Source organism: Ambystoma mexicanum, chromosome 7p (assembly GCF_040938575.1).
Source record: "Ambystoma mexicanum isolate Mex_15411 chromosome 7p, UKY_AmexF1_1, whole genome shotgun sequence".
Classification (NCBI taxonomy): Eukaryota; Metazoa; Chordata; class Amphibia; order Caudata; family Ambystomatidae; genus Ambystoma; species Ambystoma mexicanum.
The window spans coordinates 76,782,022-76,799,264 of record NC_090939.1 but is presented as its reverse complement, the minus strand read 5'-3'; the positions used below and the strand labels follow the sequence as shown (position 1 = coordinate 76,799,264).

The 17,243-nt window shown below is 48.7% G+C and overlaps 1 protein-coding gene across 2 annotated transcripts in view; it reads left to right on the top strand.

Moving 5' to 3' along the window:
- MIX23 (mitochondrial matrix import factor 23) overlaps positions 1–17,243 on the top strand; it is a 137,640-nt gene that overhangs the window by 67,151 nt on the left and 53,246 nt on the right. The gene's annotated exons all lie outside the window — the stretch shown is intronic.

Here is a 17,243-nt window from a genome sequence, read left to right as displayed (position 1 = left end):
GGAAAACCTGGTAATAGGGAAACCATTTGCCACCCCCGCAGTGGAAGCCACTCTAACCACAGACTCATCCCTCACAGGATGGGGGGCTCACCTATCCCATCAGACTGCTCACGGAGTTTGGACTCCGAGCATAGCATCCAAGCACATCAACTTACTGGAGCTACTAGCTGTGTTCAAGGCACTGAAAGTTTTCCAGGCACACCTGCAAGGGAAGACAGTGATGGTCCTCACGGACAGCACCACAGCCATGTACTACCTCAACAAGCAAGGGGGCACTCGCTCTCCAGGACTGTCTAAGCTGTCCCAGAACATCTTGAAGTGGGCTCTCAAACACATGTTCCTACTGTCACAACATGTACCAGGGGAACTCAATCTGCTAGCAGACGAACTCAGCATAGACTTCCCTCTGCCCTCGGAGTACGAATGGCGTTTACACGAAGACATAGTCTTCGACGTCTTCACACAATGGGGATTCCCAGAAATGGATCTGTTCGCAACTCGGGAGAACTCCCAATGCCAGGATTACACCTCCAGGTACCCCCAGAACCAATCCAAGGGGAACGGTCTATCGATACCATGGTCAGGGAAATTTGTTTACGCTTTTCCCCCCCGACTCCCCTTCTCAACAAGATAGTGGTCAAGATACACCAGGAACAATGGTTACCATGATACTGGTGGCCCCTATGTGGGCCAGACAGCCTTGGTTCGCTCACTTGATGGAGATGTCCCTATCTCCTCCAGTGAAACTTCCCTGCCCACACAACATGCTGTCACAGGACAAGGGCAGGACACTGCATCCATGCCCTCAGACCATGAACTTAGCAGCTTGGCTCCTGAGATCATAGAATTTGGACATTTACAACTCCCGCAGAGATGCATGGACATTCTCAGGGAGGCTTGAAAGCCTAACACTCGTCACTGTTATTCTAGCATATGGAAAAGATTTGTCATCTGGTAGGGGAAGGAGCATCAACCCGGTTGACTGCTCTCCCACACAAATTGTTCTGTACCTGACTCACCTACTAGACTCAGGCTTGGTGTTCTAAGTCCATTTAGCTGCACTTCCCGCATACACCACTTCCCAACTTAAAGTGTCATGGTGGAAAGTCCCAGTTATTGAAGCCTTCATGGAAGGAGTGAAGAGGATCCTCCCTCCCATAGCTAATACCGCTCCCGGATGGGACCTAAATGTGTTACTAACCAGGCTCATGGGGGACTCCCTTTGAACCCATGCACAAAGCAACACTTAAAGACCTCACTCTTAAGACTGCATTTCTAATAGCTATCCCCTCCATTAGGAGAGTAAGTGAACTACAAGCGCTCTCTGTACTAGACCCCTTTGTAACAGTTCACAAGGATAAGGTGGTTCTACGCACACATCCTAGGTTTGTGCCAAAATGTATCTCTAAATTCGATTTCAACCAATCAATAGAACTACCAACGTTCTTTCAAAATCCTTCAAACTTAGGTGAGAAGAGCCTGCGTACACTGGATGTTCGCAGAGCCGTGATGTTTTATATGGAAAGAACTAAACCATTGAGAAAGACTAATCAGTTCTTTGTCTTGGTGGCAGCAGGAAGAGAAGGGGATGCAGTTTCAAAATCCACTATTTTCTAGATGGATTGTACAATGCATCACTCTCTGTTTCTCTCTTGCTAAGAGAGAACTACCCTTCAAGCCAAGAGCACACTCCACTCGAGGCACCGGGGCTTCCATAGCTTTCATTGCAAATGTCCCTCTTGAGTCCATTTGCAAAGCGGCAACCTGGAGTTCTGTTCACACCTTTACAAAACACTACTGTCTAGATGGCCACTCTAGAGCTGATTCCCAGGTGGGACAAGCAGTATTAAGACATATTTTTTCTAATGTTCCTTCTCACAACCCACCTCCAACTCCGGGTACTGCGCGCTAGTCTATGCACAGCATGTGATTCTAAGCAGATTAACAAATATCAGAAGACAATGCATTACTTACCGTAAAAGCATTTCTGATGGTTGTATCTGCTGAGATTAACATGCGCCCACCCTTCCTCCCCGCTCGGATGGAAGGAAAATAGACTTTCTTCTATATCTCTTTTCTGTACTCACTCACGTCTAATAGGCTCCCTCAGGGCAGAAAAAATACAAACGGAGGGACCTCGACGCATGAGGGATTGTGGGTACACTGCACGTCACTATAGGGATAGTGTTACAGACACGCCTTGTCGACGTCCCCTTTTTGTCTACGAAAAACAAAATGCAATACTCCGCAGTGACCACTGGATGTCGGACTATGCACAGCATGTGAATCTAAGCAGATACAACCATCAGAAATGCTTTTACAGTAAGTAATGCATTGTCATCAGAAGCCCAGTCCATATATTGTTCTAGAAGTCTTATTTCCTTCTAAGATAGTTCTACAACCCCAATGTACCTGGAATAGCAGAGTTTGTCGTCGGGTCGTCGACAGATGCTTCTTGTGCAGCTCCCTTTAAGGCAGGAGCCACGGATCGCTGAGATCCCACGAGGAGAAGGGTTGAACGACGACGGTGAGGTGACAGCTATGTTCCTAGCGGTGCTCGTCGACGATGGAGCGTTGGCGTCCTGCAAGGAGGCGGTGTGCGGGGCACCTCGATGACGATAGTTCAGGACCGCAAAGAGATTGTTAAGAACTGTGGCCCAGCAAGGGCGCGAGTTGTCCGGCGTCTCTTCGGATGTCGGGTGGCGGGAAACCCACCAGCGGATGCTCCTCGGCATGTCGGCAGCCTCGACTTTCTCCGGTGGGACAAAGCAATCGACGGCGCAGGCGAGGGCATCCTGGATCAAATATTACTTAGGCAAAGGGAGCACAGCGGCTCTGGTTGGCGACAGCGGCAGACAACAGTGTCCAGGTGCTTTTCCTTGTGATTCCGCAGCGGCCCCTGTCTCCGGTCGGCAGCCTGTCGTAGGTCTGTCTGCCAGGGAGCTTTGGCAAAGATCAGCTGGTGCACGATGGTCCCTCCATAGCTCGGGAAGAGGGCTCCTTACTAGGTCCTCTCTGGGTCAGTCCTTGGAGACACAGCAGCTTTCAGATTGACGAAGTAGAGCACCAGCAAGACTTCTTTTTCAGCAGGGCTTCAAGGTTAAGCTTCACTTTCAACTCCAGTTTCTCTTCAGCTTCTGAACACAAATTCTAGCAGTGAGAGGCCCCCAGATATACTAGTTGATCTCCCATTCAGTCTGCTGGGTCACACTCAGGAAACCAATCGGTCAGAAGGGCATTCATGCAGGCAGGCAGCCAATCAGCTGCATAGTGCATTCAGGCCATTCACTTCTGTCCAGACACACTCAACAAGTTATGTGTATTGGGACAAGTACCCAGCCATTCAACACTCCACACTGCATTCATACCAGTTTCGGGCAGGGCTGTCTCAGTCATTGTGTCAAATACCAGTAACCAGACATCCACAACAAAAAGTGCATATTGGTCACACACTCCATTCACCCAGGTCCCACCCACAGGGAGTACCCACAACATAGTCACTGGGAAGGCTCCAGCCAGTCTGGCCTGGACTACATAACGACACCATATATGGAACGTCACCCAACAGCCAGTCGGGGGGAAGGGACAGAGTCTGGGCTTCCCAGGACTTTGGGAAAACAAGGTAACAGGCGATGGAAGGCAAGAGGCCACGGGGGCCATCTTGTTTCCATCGGGAATCTACTGATTCCAATGACAGGGCCTGGGCATCCCAAAATGAAGGACGCCCAGGGCACCTGTCAATTCCGCATGGAGCTGCCACCAGCCCGTACCCTGCTCTGTGCGCCACACACCGGTGTCCAAAAACATACACTAGGGACACAGGGTTGCACCCCCCCCCATGGGTGCCATAAGGGTATCCCATGGGTCTGTACACTAAACCAAAAGAGAGCTGCACCGCCAGGAGTCCCACATGAACGCCTGCGCGGAAAACACAACGGAACACACGATAAAAACAATAGTAATAAAAAAAGTAATAGTAAAAAAAAACGTAATAAAGGAGGTCCTGTCCCTCTGATGCATTTCCAGCATCACACCGCGCCAGTCGTGGGTCCTGCTACCCTCTTTTTATACCCCGGGGGGGGGGGGGTTCTCTGCCCTGTGCGCCAGTGTTTTACCAGTTGTGGGCTGCCTATCCCGGCCCGCGCTGTCTCTTTCCTTGTGCCTCTGCCGAATCTCTTCTTCTCTCCACCCTGGTGCTGGGTCCCTCACGTTTGCTCCCCTCTTCGCTCCGCTTCCGTGTTCTCTGGCTAGTTCATGCAAGCGTGGGCCTCTTTTGTTATGCCCCCTCCTCTGTTGGGGCCATTGTATGCAAGCTGTTGGCCCTGCTTCTGTCTTTTCTGGTCACCGTTTCTGCTCCCTCTCATGAGCCTTCAGCTCCCACCCTTTATCGTGAACCCTTTCTACCTGCAGTCCGTACTTAGTGGGGCAGCAGGGCCTCCCGACCCAGTGCCCGTCTCCTTACTTGGTTTGCTTTCTGGTCTTCGGCGCTCCTCTCCTCGCCAGGGGGTCCACTCCTCCCACGTACCTCTGGATGGTCTGGGGCCGCGGTGTTGCTGCTCCTCCACTTCTCTCTGGTGTCAGTCTAGTTGTCCTCATGAGCTCTCCCCCTGCTTTGTGCGCGGTCTCTTTCATCTCCGAAGCAGCTTCTCACCCGCCTGGTTGGCTGTGCACCTTCTGCTTCCTTGTTTGGGGTGCCTGGGCCTCCCCCTGGTGTCTCCTCTGTGTGGCTTCCCTGGGTATTTGTGGGTTTGCCTCTCGTATCTCTTTGTCGGCCCTGGGGCTGGCCACCTCACTGCACTTTCTCCTGCTCTGCCTGACAGGTGGGCAATTGCCTGGGGGGGTCTTGGACGTCCCCTGCGACCTCCCGTCTCTGCTCTGCGCCTCAGGGCTCTCCCTTGCTTTCTTCACCTTGCTCCGGGTGCCCGCTCCTACGCATCTCACTCTTGGGGGGTCGGGGGGGAATGTGGTCTGCCTCTCCTATCTGCTGTTGCTTTTTTGGGAGCCCTTGGTGGTGAGTGTGAACCGTCTGGGCTATAGGCTTCAAGGCTCAGTTCTCCTTGCTCTGGGGAGCCTGGTGGAAGCCTCCTTTAGCCTTGCTGGGTAGAGGAACAGCCGTCGCCACGTCTATCTCGTGTCGGTGGCCATTTTGGAACCCCCCATCTACCTTTTTATAATCTAGCCTGTACAGCCACCTCCCCTTCCTTCCGTTTCAACAAAGTAACAGTCAGAGTTATCCACCGTTGGATGTCCAATGTTTGTTCTCTCAGTGCCTTTTGCCACACTCCAGTTTCTGCTGTTACCCAGTTTTTCTAAATCTCCCCACCATCTAGCTAAGCCTTGTGACTTTGCGTCCTTCCATCTCATGGCTATGCTGCGTTTGGCCATTATGTACAGCAGATCTTTGATCCTGTTCAGCGGTTTATCATTAGCACCCCTCTGCCTAGTATGCAAGCCTCCGGGGTCTGAATGTGATGTTCGATACCTCCTTGGGCAGCTTTGAGCGACACACCCTTCCCAGAACCCCTGTATTATTAGGAATCCCCAAAACATGTGTATGAGGCCTGCCTCTTCTCTAGATCTGGGACACTCTTGTTTGTTAGCTCCCTTAAATTTTGCAGTGTCAGCCAGTGTTAGGTATGCTCTTCGTGTAATTTACAGTTGTATTAGTTGTAGTCTGGCATTTCGAGAGACTTTCTTATGGTACAATGTTATGTATTTCAACTGTCTATCCTCAAACTGTTTGCCCAATTCTTTTTCCATCTCACCGCAATGCTGCTCTCCAGTTGCGTTCTACCAGTATCTCGTAAATCCTTGAAATGGCATGTCCACCCTCCGTCATAGTAAGCAGTGTCTCAATTTCCTCACTTCTTATAGTCTCATCACAACTATTTGGCCACCTATCTCTCAGCACCCTGATAACTGTATTATGCAACAGAAACTGGCCACGTGGATACCCGTAACCTCCTGCAGCTCATCAAACTTCATCAGCCCCTGTTCGTTCAGCAGGCCCACAACCGTAGCTATGCCACATATTTCCATTGCCCTACTGCCTGGCATACCTTCTAATATCGCTGCTATAGGGGTCTGCGGCGAGAGCAGATCCTCGATCCTCATGACTGTACAGGCCCTTTTCCAAACCTGGATGCCCAGTTCCACCTAGTAAGGGTAGTTATTTTGTTCTCTAGCGAGAATCCAAATTAAGTCTCTGAGATATCTATTTTTTTTATGGCTGGTTGCAAAAGCACAGTTTCTCTCGTGGGATCATTTGCCATCCATTGCACTACATATTGTAGCTGGCATGCCAGAAAGTACAACTCGAAATTTGATATCTTCCATCCCCCATGTACGTAAGGCCTTTGCAATACACTCAGCGCCATCCTATTCCTCCCTTCTTGCCACAGGAAGCCGCGCCATATTTTGTCTAGCATATTTTGTATAGATCTTGGAAGAATTGCTGTGGGATATTGTACGGGACATTCCAGTGCCACCGTTTTTAGCAATGCCGCCCTGCGCATCATTGACAGGAGTGACCTGCTCCAAAACTCCATTGATTTCACCAACCCGTTTTTAGCCTGTACTGTGTTAAATTTGTGTTCCCGTTTGGGGTCATGATATATGTTGAGTCCCAAGAATCTGAAGGAAGTTCTGCTCCAATGCAGGGGAAGGGCCTGTAGGTCCTACCCGCCTCAGTCGCCATTGCGGCCAGTGGGAACAGAGATGACTTACTCTTATTTATTCTAATCCCTGTCAATGCACTAAAGTTGTCTAGTACCTCCAGAACGTATGGCAGATTTTTCTCAAGGTTGCATAAATACAGCAACATGTCATCAGCGTACATGGACTCCAGATATTTCACCCCATCTATGTCAATTCCTGCATCACTATATTCCTGCCTCAAATAGGCAGCCATGAGTTCAGCAGCTATAATATATAGCATATGGGACAGGGGTTATCCCTGTCTCGTACCCCTATACAGTTGCCATTTGTCTGAGTACATGCTCCCGATCTGCACCCTGGCCATTGGTCTGGTATATTGTACCCACTTCATATACTGCGGCCCTAACCCCATCTTTGACATAGTGGCATGCAACCAGCTCCAGTGAACCGAGTTGAATGCCTTAGTTGCGTCTAATGAAGCAACCGCACACTGTGCTGCGTTGTCCCTCATACTGTAGATTACGTGATGCAGCATCCTCAGGTTCTCCGCGATATTCTTCCCCGGTACGTATCCAGTCTGATCTGGATTGATCAGCACAGCTATTACTTTGCGGAGCCTGTTTGCTAAAATTGCCATAAGGATCTTACTGTCCTGATTTAGCAATGACCGTGGTATATAGGATTCACAGTCTGTATCTACTTTATTCGGTTTAGGTAGCAGGATTATCGGGGCCTCTCTCATGCTCTCCGGGAGGATGTTCTCTTCGTACGGCTCCTTTATACACCTTGGCTAAGAGCAGCACCAGTGTATCTATGTAGGCCTTATAAAATGTCCCTGTAAGCCCATCCGTGCCCGGGGCCTTCCTCGAGGGTAACGTTCTGATGGTGGCTACAATCTCCTCTAGAGTTATGGATGCCTCCAGTGCCTCTGCTTGCTGTGCATCTAAATGCAGCATGGTGATCAGGTCTAGGGCGTCATTTATGTCCTTTTCCCCATCTACTCAGGGATCCGCGTAAAATGCTCTGTAATAATCTGAAAAAAACCTCATTTATACCTGCCTGCTTATTCACCTTGTCTTCATCTATGTTCTGAATGGAGCATATATGGGATTTGTTGTCCCTGCCTCTATACAGCCAGGCTAGCATTCTCCCCAGTTTGTCACCTTGTGCATGACTGCTCTCCAGGTATTTCGCGTTGTTACATTTCCCCAACCTGTCCCACTGTACTAGGCATGCCAGCTTCAATCCAATTACTTCTTCTACGTGTTCCCTGTTTACATTGACCACCCTCTCCAATACCAACAATTTCTCCTCCATGTTTTTTAGGTCCTTGACAATAGCTTTTTGCACACACCCCGACTCTATCATTTCTCCTCTGATGACCACCTTATATGTTTCCCAAACTTTGCTCACCTTCTGCACGCTTCCCTTGTTTATTGCAATAAAGTCTATTGTACTCTTCCTGATGTGCTCAGTGAATGCTCTGTTTAACAGTGACTCGTTTCTCAATCTTCACGTGGGTATGGGTGGTCTTGGTGCAAATACCCGCCATTTTACTATAAGTGGGGAGTGGTCTGACAGGATGCTGCCATCTTTGATACGTGGCAAGCCCGCTCGGAGCAAGTGGGTGGGGCTTCGCCCCCTTTTCAAAATCTTTCCTCACACATATATGCATTAGGTGGGGAAGACTGGGCCAGATTGGCCAGGGAAAGATGACAACTCCTCACAAGTGATGTGATTTAAGCAGGGTGCAGGAAGTGTGGATGTTTTATGTGAGGTCAAAAGTGGAGGTGGAGGTTGAATGAGACCAGCAGGAGAGAGAGCTTGTGGAGGAGATTTGTGGTGGGTCGTCATTGGCGGGGGAGGGTCGTGGTGGTTAGGGGAGGGGACTAGTAGTGGAGAAGAGGAGTGGTGAACAAGAGTGGGAGGAGAAGTAACATCAAAGGGTGTTGGTGAGAACTAGGAGGAGAGAAACCTCATAGGGACGCAATGTTGGTGGGAGGAGTAAACTGGAGGACTAAATCTGGAGAGTAGGAGAGACGAGGTGAGCGTACACGTGAGTGAAACAGCCTGAATCCGATGAGTAGATGCTAATCACTTTTTGCAATCCCCCATTAGAATAGCAACCCTTGGATAGAGTGGGGACAGTTGGAAGTCCCCGAGGAAGTTTAGATAGCCGGCACTTAGAAACCACCCATAGAATAAGACCATGATTAGATAGTAGGTGTCAACATTCTGTAGCACTAACGGAGTTATATACACCTGGGTTAGGGAGGATGGTCATAACAAGCCAATAGAGGGAGGGGCGGCCCTGCACCCCACAAAGAAGGAACTGTTTCCAAGACTGGAGTGATTTCTCTGCCATCTGTGATACTAATCTATTTGAATCTTATGGCATCACTGCGCCGCCCATAAATGTGCAGACTAAAATGTTGACGCCAATTATGGCGCAATGCAGTGATCAGATAGATCACTTTTACCCTGCAATACTTCAGCCCCCACCCCACTTACCTTTACTGCAGCACACTTCTCTGGGTGCCTCTGACTCCCTTGTACCCCTGTGGCATCCGTTCCTTCCACTTATGTGGGGCGGTGCTGATGCCGATGGGTCCTTTTTATTTAAAAAAAAAAAAAAGTTTTCTTTGTCCTGTCCCCCGCTTACCATAATGGTAAGTGGGGGACACCCCTGACTCCCATCACTGCGACCAAGGAGAGCGGGGCACACCCCTGCTATTCCTGCTCCACTTGGGCGCAGTAATGGGAGTCTGCATTCTCTAAAATACAGACACTGCAGTAAAAGTGCAGTCACTGTTTTTGTGCGATTCCATCTATTCTATGCTGTTCTTCTTTTAAAAAGAATCTTGGCCCTGTTTGAGTAGTGAAACACCCTCAAGTTCTTTAGTCACCGGGTATCCCTTTATTCAGGTGGTCAGGGAAAGGCCATCGCTATTGGATCCCGACCCTGGAGTTGGACAAGCAAGGGAGGATCACCTGGGTAGGTGGTCCTTCGGCAATGGGGAAGAGACACCTGAAGGTGAGACATGATATCCCCCATTTCCGGACCATTGTTTACCCCACATTCCCTCTACCTTTATGGGATACTGTAACTCATCATTCATTCCCCTCCTATCTTTACCGACCCAATTACTGAGACGAGGAAGAGGACTGAGACTAGGAAGATTGCCAATAGTGATATGCAATGGCCCTGTCCCACTAATGAGGCCAGGCAGCGTCAGGCACTCGGTCACAATCACCCACACTTGAAACTCATTGACAACTACTCCGAGTGTAAGAGGTGGAGCACAGAGCGACGAGCGAGGGAGAGCAGGTACGAGAAGGAGCACCTGAGCCAAGTCTGTTGAACACCAGCCTGCTAAGAACGGAAAGCCGGAATGCTGACATATTGCGAGAGTAAGAGGAAGCAAGGCAAGGGTGTCTTCTCCAACAAGCCAAAGAGGTGTTGAGCGGAATGCTAAGAAATGGGAGAAATCCTTCCTTTGATGTGCCTGAAGGAAAGTAGTTTCCCCGGAGCGACAGGAGTGCCCGGGAAGGTCTCAGAAGGAAACACGAGTGACCCTGACCTCGGAAGAAATGGCAGACCAAGAGTGCTTTGCAATCTATCACAGCTGGTAAGTTCTTGAATGAAGGGAGATCCCTGTTTGTGAAGATGCAAATTTTAACAATGTTGCAAGCAAGACAACACGTCCGACAACAGGCGCGAGAAGAGAAAGATAGGATTGTGATTTTGGAAATACAAAGTAACCGAGTGGTCCTGCAGAGAAAGAAAGATGCATTATCGAAACTCTCTGTGAACTGTAATCTCCCTCCGAAAAGGAAGCGGAAAACTAACTGTGCTAAAAATGGATGTTTGAAGCAAGTTGATCAGGGAGACTGACAAGAAAACGAGCCATGATCCCAAAAGGTCTTGTTGACGAATAAAGTGAATGTTTAAAGTATGAAGGAAGTGAGACTTCCAGAAAGTGCAGAGAGGGCATATGTGAAACAAAGGTGCTAAGGGAGCACATGTGACTACAAGGAACTACAATAACCAAGATGCATTGTGTCAAAGTGGTCATTCATAGGCCCGAGTAAATCTATGCAGTTTCGAAAGTCTTTGATGTGAAAATAAATTGACAACCAAGAAGGTTGGGTAAGGGAATCCCGTGACGAATTGAAAAAAAATGTTTTAAACTATTTTATTATAAGCAAATGACACACAACCCAATTTATCAGTACATGTCTCAACATTTAAATTTACACATGTCGATCAATGTCTACTGCTTGCCCCCCCCCCCTTTGAGCCTACTTCGCTTCGCCTTGCGCATCTCCATCTTGCCCAGGGGATTCTCTTCCCATGTCTTCAACTGTGTCCTGGCCACTCGACCAATCCTGGGTGGACCCATTCAGTGCGGCCACTAAATATCTCCAGGCTGTCAGGGTTCCTGCTTCTTCCTCTTCACCTTTGCTACCCGCTTCTTGCCATACTGCTGTTTGGGCTCCGATCCATTTCTGGAGATCATTCCACCAGACTTCTATCCTGGGCCTGTTCCATGCCTTCCACCCCATGGCTATTCTGCGCTTAGCAAATACGGACGCCAAGTCCTTTAATTTGCTTACATGTTTTAATTTACGCGGCCTAGGGAATCCGCCAACCATGAATGCCCATACTGATTCAACATCTATCTTGATTCCTTTCCCTTCAAGCCGGCAGGCCATTTCTTCCCAGAACTTCCCGATTTCGGGACATGGCCAAAACATATGTGTCATGCCTACATTTTCTGCCTGACATTTAGGACATGTCTGTCTTTCTGCATTTTTGAACTTGGATAAACAGCTGTATTTGTTGTAGCCTCCCGTTCCTAGATACTTTCTTATGATACCTTTGGGCTCGTTCCCACATCCCATCACTCATGGGTATCCCAGCATCTTCCTCCCAGTCAATTCTCATTTGTGCCACTTCTTTCCCCACTCTGGACATCAGTAGCTCATAAAGTCTGGAGATCTCATGCCCCCCCCCCCTGCTATGTCATATATGGTTTCTATGGCAGCATCAGGTTTTTCTTCTAGTGCGGCTTCCGACCATGTATCCCTTATCCGCTGTACTATTCTGTTATATGTTAAATATTGCCCTTCTTGTAACCCGGTTTCCTCCACCAGCGCCCCAAATCCTTTAATCTCTTCATCTTGCCATATGTCCCCCATCGTTAAAATTCCTACCGTTTCCCAGTACCTCCTGATCACCTTCAATAGCTGTTCATCCCCTCTCATCAGTGTGACCAGCAGTACCTGTGGGGAACACCGGGCTGATGGCCTGGCAGGCTTTGTGCCATACTTGCCACCCCCGTAGCAACATTTTTGAGCGCTTTTTGCCTTCTACCTCGGGCAGCCATATCATCTCTTTCAAAAAGTATGGGGCGCATTCTGTTCTCAACAATCCCAATTCCGAGTTCGGGTCCTCCGATAGCCATTTGGCCACATATTGTAGTTGGCTAGCTACATAATAGATCTCATAATTCTGCAATTTTATGCCCCCTTTATTGTGTGCGTTGTAGCTTAATGAAAAATCGCTTCGGTATTAAGTATGGGATATTCCCAAAAAAATGCAGTAACCTCGGAAGTACGACCATCTTCAGTAGCGCCCCTCTTCCCATCATTGCCAGAGGGAGTTTGGACCAAAACCTCATGCTATTCTCGATATTCTTTACCGCTTTCTCAGTGTTATGCTGATGTTCCGCTTCTATCACATGATAAATATCTATTCCCAGATATCTGAACATTTGTGTTACCCATGGTATCTGCAGAATTGGTAATTGTGTTTGTGGAACCCAGACATACCTCCTCAACGGGAATATACATGATTTTTGGGGATTTACTGCTATTCCAGACAGCGTCGCAAACTGCTCCATCACTTCCAGGATGTATCGGAGATTCTCTTCGGGGTATCTTATATACAGCAGCATGTCGTCTGCGTATAGGGAAACTAAGCGCATCTCTCCTTTCGTTCTAATCCCTATTCCCTCATATTGTTGTCTCAGATATATTGCCAACGGTTCCAGTGCTAAGATGTATAGCATCGGGGACCATGGGCACCCTTGTCTGGTATCCCTGCTCAGCTTCCACCTTTCAGAGATAATCGCTCCCGTCTTCACCCTGGCTAGTGGTGTGCTATATAGTAGTTTAACCCATTTAAGGTACCCTGGCCCAATGCCGTAGCTGGTTAAGGCTCCCATCAACCAGGGCCATTTTACAGAGTCAAAGGCTTTATTGCATCTAGTGAGACTAGTGAGACTATTGCAATCTCCTCCGAGTCCTTTTTTTGTGCTCAATAACCCGGTGGAGTCTCCTGAGGTTATCGGATATGCTCCTACGCGGTACGTAGCCTGTTTGATCCGGGTGTATTAGTTCATCAATAATCCGTTTCATTCTGTTTGCCAGCACTGCCGTAAGAATTTCGCTATTCTGATTTAACATTGACAAAAGTCTGAATGATCCACAATCTGTGCCTGACTTATTGAGTTTGGGGAGTGGGATAATGATCGCTTCTCTCAGGGATTCTGGTAGCCGTCCTTTCTCATTTATTTATTTTTAATTTCTTTTATTGATTTTATACAAACAAAACAATGAAAACCAAACAAGCAGCATAATCATAGTGGTTCAATTACACATCAAGTTATCGTAGTCACTGCTCCCATTATCCCTCCCTCCCCCCGTGAGCCTATTTGTCCATCTCTTTCAGTGTTTAGCACATGCGGCCCAGTTTCGTCCTCTTCGGATTCTTTTGGGTTTGATATTACTCCAAACAATTCTGTTATTAGCGTTTTCCAGGCCAATAGGGTGCCCACCTCCCCCTCATCAGCCCGGCTACTCGCATCTTGCCATGCCACCGTTTCAGCCTCCGCCCATTTCTGTAGGTCCTTCCACCATACATCCACCTTAGGTTTGTGGCATTTCTTCCACCCCATGGCGATCCTACGTTTCGCAAGCACATACGCCAGATTTCTTAGTTTCTCAATATGTTTGAGTTTCCATGGCCTAGGGAACCCGCCCAGTAAGCAGGCCCAAGCCATGTCTATACAAGAGTAACCCCTTTATCGGCCAGTTTCTGCGCCACATCACTCCAGTAGCATCTAATAATCGGGCACGACCAAAACATATGTGTCATGTCAGCGTTTTCCAGGTTACATTTAGGACACACTTGTATGCCAGCGTTTCGGAACTTAGATATCCTCAAGGGGGTCATGTATGCCCTATGCGTTACATACGGCTGAATTTGTTTTAATCTGGCATTTCTAGATACTTTTTTGTGGTAACCCAGGCCACGCTCCCACATCCCGTCCTCCATCGGGGCCCCCACTTCCATCTCCCAGTCCAGTCTCAGATGGTCAAATCTTTACCCACCTCAGCCATCACCATCTCGTACAGTCTCGAGATCTCATGACCCCCTTCAGACATATCATACATTGCTTCCAAAACTGCATCTGGTTCTTCTATCAAAACTGTTTCTGGCCAGGTGCTCTTAATCATTCGCACCAATCTAATGTATGTGACATATTGCCCCGTGTGTAGCCCCGCCTCTTCGTTGAGTTCTATAAACTCCTTAATGGATCCCTCCTGCCAAACATCGCCTAGCGTTGCCAGCCCCACCGGTTCCCAGTAGTTCCTAACAATTGCCCTTAGCTGATCATCCCCTCCTGTCAAAGCAACCAACGGCACCTGCGGGAGGCACGGATATGGGGCCTCCATTAGGCGACAAGCCCTACGCCAAATTTTCCGCCCAAGCTTCAACATCGCAGGGCGCCCCCTCATTTCAGTTTCGGACAGCCAGATAATTTCTTTCAAATAAAACGGGGCACAGTCCTGCCCAAGCACCCTGTGCTCAGGGGTCACTTCATCGGAAAGCCACTTAGCCACATATTGCAATTGTCCCGCCAAATAATAAACCTCAAAATGGGGCAGTGTAATACCTCCTTTTTCATAAAAGTTTTGCAGTTTCCACAACGCCACCCTATTTCGGGTACCGTGCACAAGAAATCCCTACACATGCTGTTCAATTTACTAAAAAACTTCTTGGGTATTATGTATGGGATATTACTAAAGTAATGCAAAAGCCTGGGCAGAACTACCATCTTGAGCATAGCCCCCCGCCCCATCATCGCCAAGGGCAATCTTGCCCAGAACTGCATGCTGTTTCTGATTTTCTCGACGGCTACTTCCGTATTGTGTCTGTGTTCATCTTGCGCCGTGTGATATATATCTATGCCCAAATAGCGAAAAGAGCTCGTTGCCCACGGTACCTGTAGCACTGGTAGTCCTTCTGCAGGGATCCCCTTATAGCTACCTAATGGGAATATGACAGACTTTTGGGGGTTCACCGAGATGCCCGACAACTCTGCATACCTTTCCATCACTTCAAGTATGTATAAGAGGTTTTCTTCTGGGTATTGCAAGTACAGCAACAGATCGTCCGCGTACAAGGATATCAAGTGTCGTTCCCCTCCCACCTCAATGCCAATCGTCTCATACTGTGCCCTAAGGCATATTGCCAAAGGCTCCAGGGCCAAGATGTAAAGAATCGGGGACCAGGGGCACCCTTGTCTGGTGCCTCTGCCAAGTTGCCATCTTTCGGATATCACCGCTCCAGTTCGGACCCTGGCAAGCGGCTCACTATACAACATCTTGGCCCACCTGATATAGCACGGCCCCATTGCATACCCTTCCAAAGCAGCCAATAGCCATGAACACTTGACCGAGTCAAAAGCCTTGACTGCATCTAGAGACACTATTGCCATCTCACCCTCGTTCTTAACACCCCATTCGACCACCCGATAAAGTCGCCTATGGTTGTGTGTAATGTTCCTGCTCGGGACATAACCCATCTGATCAGGATGTATGAGTCTGCCAATCACTTTCCGCAATCGATTTGCAAGGACAGCTGTGAGAATCTTGCTGTCTTGATTGAGCATCGACAGGGGCCTGTAGGAACCACATCTGTGCTCCGGTTTATTGGGCTTGGGCAGCGGTATTATAATCGCCTCTCTAAGTGACTCAGGCAACCGTCCTATCTCAAACGCTTCATTCAACATGTCCAGCATTGGGGGGAGGATTTCCTCCTTGTATACTTTATAAAATTCGCTGGGGAACCCATCTGCCCCTGGGGCCTTACAAGTGGGCAGCTGCTTTACTACCTCTTCTAATTCCTCCAACGTGATTGGCTCATCTAACTCCTCCCTCTCTTCGTCGCTTATCTTGGGCAGCCCTATGTCTTCTAACGTTTCGGTTATCGTGCGGTGGTCGCCTATCTCAACATCTCCATACAGCACTCTGTAATATTCCACAAATTCTTTGTTAACCCCCTCTTGCGTGGCCACCTCTTCTCCGTCCTCCCTAATAATAGTCCTAGCAAGTCCCCAGAAGTCCTGCTTTGCCGCGGGAGACTCTGCTTCACTGCCGCTTTGGAAAACTTTTTGGGAACCACTACGACGTCCAGAAGGCTCTGCAGCCCAGATTTAGAGGCGGAGCTATTTAAGAGAAGCTGCGCGCGCACCCAGCAAGTCCCCAGAAGTCCCGCTTTGCCGCGGGAGTCTCTGCTTCACTGCCGCTTTGGAAAACTTTTTGGGAACCACTACGATGTCCAGAAGGCTCTGCAGCCCAGATTTAGAGGCGGAGCTATTTAAGAGAAGCTGCGCGCGCACTCAGCAAGTCCCCAGAAGTCCCGCTTTGCCGCGGGAGACTCTGCTTCACTGCCGCTTTGGAAAACTTTTTGGGAACCACTACGACGTCCAGAAGGTGATTACCTTTGTTGACACTTTCATCTACACATACAGTGCCAACGAACTTTCTAATACGACGTTTCTCTCTCCATATAGGCTCTGCAGCCCAGATTTAGAGGCGGAGCTATTTAAGAGAAGCTGCGCGCGCACCCAGCAAGTCCCCAGCAAGTCCCCAGCAAGTCCCCAGAAGTCCCGCTTCGCCGCGGCGCCGTGGGGCCCGTGGATACTTGCTGGGTCATTTATTATTAATTTTCCTTTGTATTCTCTTTTTTTTTTTTTTTTTTTTTTTCCTTTTCCTTTTCCTCTTTTTTTTTAAGTCAATTGCAGAATGTTTCCCACCCTCAAAACCGGTATGCCCAAGGGATTATTGATTGATCCAGGGGCAATCACTTCGAAGGACTCCCAGAAATTGCTTGCAAATTCCACTTCAACCCCAAAAACCTTGCGCTTCAAACGCGCTGTTAATCTTACTCTGAAGAAACCGAGCTCTCCGGACAAACGTAAGTTTTGCAAAGAATTTCAACCTCATACTCTTTTGAGGCCTCCGTAGTCGAGTGTTATACGCTAGCGTCTGACGCCATTTCTCACGAGGCACTATTGCAAAAAATGAACATTTTGTCCCGTCAAGCCCTTGCACATCCTGTGAGTCATACATCCATTCCACAAGTCCAAATCTCTGCAGCCATGGATCACGACTTGCATCTCCCTCTTGGCGCCTCGGCAGCTAATTGTCGGGTTGATCAGAATGCCATCACTGACTGTAGCATTCTTGAAAACGTGCCTCCCTCCCACTGCCGAGCTTCTCCATAACCTCTC